The sequence below is a fragment of the Chelonoidis abingdonii genome, chromosome 5, assembly GCF_003597395.2.
Source record: "Chelonoidis abingdonii isolate Lonesome George chromosome 5, CheloAbing_2.0, whole genome shotgun sequence".
NCBI classification, from domain to species: Eukaryota; Metazoa; Chordata; order Testudines; family Testudinidae; genus Chelonoidis; species Chelonoidis abingdonii.
The window spans coordinates 12,445,689-12,449,766 of NC_133773.1; positions in this window are offsets into that span (position 1 = coordinate 12,445,689).

A 4,078-nucleotide genomic window follows, 5' to 3' on the forward strand; every position below is an offset into this window, starting at 1 on the left:
ACTAGTTTTGTCAAAACTTTCTAGTATCACATCCTATAAGTTACTCATAAGTGCAGTTTCCAGTAGGCAAAGCCTTTTGTACAATGATCATGCTTCCTTTTGAATTTCACTCTTTCCCTCAGCATTCTCTGATATTTCTTTCAAACAATGTTGAATGCTCTCATAGTTCACTACAATTGTTTTACAAGATTCAGCATGGCAGGACCCTCTCGTATCTGACAGAGATTCTAGGAGAATGAGAGTTCCTTGTTCGCTTTTGGTAAGATTTTTGCACAAAACTTCCATCACCTGAGTGATACTGCAAGAAAACCATATAGTTTCTGAACAAAACTGAAAAAGTTTATGGCTTCCATGCAAGAATCAGTGCTGTAAGTTCCAACTAAGTTCAGAGAATGAGTTGTCCCTGGTACACACCGAGCTAGTGGGTTTAGTCTTCTGCTCTGAGCTTCAAGACCTTCATACTTTCTAGACATGTTACTTGCATTATTGTATGACTGACCTCTCCAGTTTTCAATACCAGTGTGGTTTGCATCCAGTAAAGACTTCATGGTCTGGAAGAGTGACTTGACTGTGTGGTTTTCAGTTGGTAGAAACCTAAGTCATTCATGTCACCATGTAAGCAGTATCATAAAATGACAGAAAAATGATCAACATGAGTGATATCAGAAGTTGAGTCTACTACCAAAGAGTAGTCACCTGTTTGACTTCAGTTACAATGAATTCTAAACCTTTATATCCCATTAGCTCAAAGAACTCATGTGATAAATGAAGGGTGGGGGTTAGCTCCCTTTGATGGACACCCAGCCAGCCAGTTAGCTGTAAAATCCCTCTTGGTAGCTGTTCTCTCTTGCTTTACCTGTAAAGGGGTAAAAAGTCCCCCAGGTAAAGAAAAGAAAGTGGGCACCTGACCAAAAGAGCCAATGAGAAGACTAAAACTTTTTAAAAATTAGGAAAGAAACTTTCCCTTTGTCTGTTGTTCTCTGGGCTGCAGGGACACAGAACATCAATGCTATAAGCAGCAATGCTGTATAAGGTTTGAACCAGGTATGAAAAATTATTTTCCGTACCTGGAAGGAATCATTGGGATAGGGAATGTTTAGATAGACACGATCAGGTTTATTTCTTTATTTTGCCATGTGGATCTCCTCTGTTCTAACCCCGGATGCTTTTGTTTGCTTGTAACCTTTAAACTGAATCCCCAAGAAAGCTAATTTGGGAACTTAATTTTTGGAATTACTCTTTTAAAATCTAGCAAAAGCCTAAATTCAAGATGTATTTTCTTCCTTTTTGTTTTTAATAAAATTTACTGTTTTAAGAGCAGGATTGGATTTTTGGTGTCCTAAGAGGTTTGTCCATGTTGTTTGATTAGCTGGTGGCAACAGCTAATTTTCTTTGTTTTCTTTCTCAACTCATCCCCGGGGGCTGAAAGGGCTTGAAGGTATGCCACAGGGAGGATTCCCAAGTGCTCCTCCCTGGGTCCAAGTTGTCTTTTTGCATTTGAGTGGTGGCAGCATTTACCAAGCCAAGGTCAGAGAAAAACTGTAGCATTGGGAGTTTAATACAAGCCTGGAGTGGCAGTTATTAATTTTTTAGAATCCTTGCAGGCCCCCACCTTCTGCACTAAGAGTAATAGAAGGGGATTCAGCCCTGACAACTCATCACAGATTATTTCTGACAAATAGGATGGGGGATCTTTCCCTTTGTTTCCATAGCATTTAATATGCTTACTTAGATAAGGGTCAAATTCAGTAATGGCTTCAAGAATACCTAGATCATTTCCATTCTGAGGAGAGCTGATAACTTCCTCCCTTCCTCTAAATGCTAAACTGAGTTCAGCAAGAAGCTTAACAACTGTCACAATATGCCTTAAAACTTTCTTCCAACCATTTTGTGTTAGAAGCAGCTGTGTCATTGCCCTGTCCATGAGTTCTTGCCTTGCGAATGCACGAGCCATGCTACCATTGCATTGCAATGTTCACACCGTTTTCATGAAAACAAATCTTCTCCACTACTTTTTTCTTATCAATAAAGCCTGGGACTATGACAGTGCTAAGATTGCTAGGTAATGAAAGAGTTTTCACACAAAACAGAAATCCACTCTTGAGGGTCTAGAATTCATCATCAAATGCCTCAGATAACACTCCCTGTTGGTAGTTTTTGTTCAAAAAGAGGGCAGAGAGATTGTTTCCGCTGTTTGTACTGCACCTCGGAATCTATAAGTTTGTTGTTACAACTCTGAAAATAGAGTAAACCTCTCTCGATACACTGAGTATGAAACTCCTCCTCAAAGAAGGCCATTTAGACAGATCTTGTTTGATGTTAATGGCAACTCTATCCTCTTTAGCACTGTTATTCTTTCCATCTTCTGTTTGGTCAGGTGGTTGGAAAAGTAGATCATCCCTTTCTTCATCGCTTTTGCCCTGGATTTCAGAAATGCTTGTTTTGTCTTCTGCCCTCTCCTAAGGGACCAAGTTCATATCCGTATCTTCACTTTAATTATTGTTTTCCAAGAAAGATGCTCCGTCATCTTTGGAAGATGATTCTGAAGCCATAGGCGGCGAGTTCCATACCCACGTGGTACTCGGGCACCAGCAATATTCAGAGCCTACGGGCCCAGCTCTACGAATATTTAGGGCTGGTGGGGGGAGACCCAGCCCCACCTGTGGCCCCCGCATGCCTTCCCCGAGGATGCCCGGGCCCCGATTTGCTGCCCCCACCCCCCGCTTGCCTTTCCTGGGCTCCAGAGCAGAGAGCCACTGACCCACAGTCTCTTCAGGGCAGCTCCATGTTGCCTACCTGAAGCAACTGCTGCCACAGGGTCCTAGTGCCCCCAGCTCACTGGCAGGGCAGACTGACTCTGAGCCTGCCCTTCCTTTCCCTTTTCTAGCAGGACCCTCCAGCAGCACAGCCCCACCCCTCTGGCCCACAGTCACTGCTCCTGCCCCATGCTGGACAAGGAGGCAGCCCCCTCCCTCACCCCCAGTGAGGCTACAGTCGGGACAACAGCAAGGGAAGAGGTGCACTCAGCACCCCCCGGCACCCACCACGGGGGAGGTGGGGGAGATTCCTGGACCTGAGAGAGGCCCTAGAAGCACATGTAGTGACAGTGGTGGGGGTGAGTGTGCTGCTGGGGGGACAGGAAAGGGGGGCTTCTTCCCCAGAGTTTGCTGCAGCTGACAGGGAAGGGCTGGGGGGAGTCCTCCTCTCTGGCCCCTGTCCCGGAGCAGCCTGCCTACATCCCAAACTCATCCCCAGCCCTGCCCCACCCCAGAGCCCACACCCCAGCCAGAGCTTTCAGCCCCCACTGCATCCTCAACCATCTGTCCAAGCCCTGAGCCCCTCCAGCACCCCAAACACCTTATCCCCAGTCCCAGCCAGAGCCCTCACCCCCCACACTCCTACTCTCACCCTGAGCCCCTCCCACATCCCAAGACCCCCATTGTCAGCCCCAGATATAGCCCTCACCTCCTACACCCCTACTCTAGCCCTGAGCCCCTCCCACACTCCAAACCCCTCATCTGTAGCCACACCCCATAGCCCTCACTCCTGCACCCCATCCCTCTGCACCCCTCCCTCACCCAAACTCCCTCCCAGAGCCTTGGGCAGGTAGGGGGCAGAGTTGAGGGGGGACAAAGTTTGGGCACCACCAAAATTTCTACAAACCTGCTGCCCCTGTCTGAAGCAGTACCAGCAGAGAAAGCTAGTAAGTGTGGGCAACTGGCTTACGATTTTCTCTCTTTCTAATGTAGCTTTACTGTCAATCCTCTGCTTCGAAATTGTTAACCAGATATTTAATTGGACCGAGGTGAAAACAGTACTATATGCAGTGCCATAATTAGCAGCTGGTAACCAGTGACTAGCATCACCAGTTCGCACCCCCATCACCAGCAACTGAAAGTCTGAAAGAAATTGATTAAATTTCAACTTAAGAAGCTAGAATAAAATTAGTAAGGGGCACGAATGATGTTTTGCTTTTTTCTTTTTAGTGTTAGTAGGAATATAATCAAAATCTCTCTTGTTTATACTATCAGAGGGGCAGCCGTGTTAGTCTGGATCTGTAAAAGCAGCAAAAAGTCCT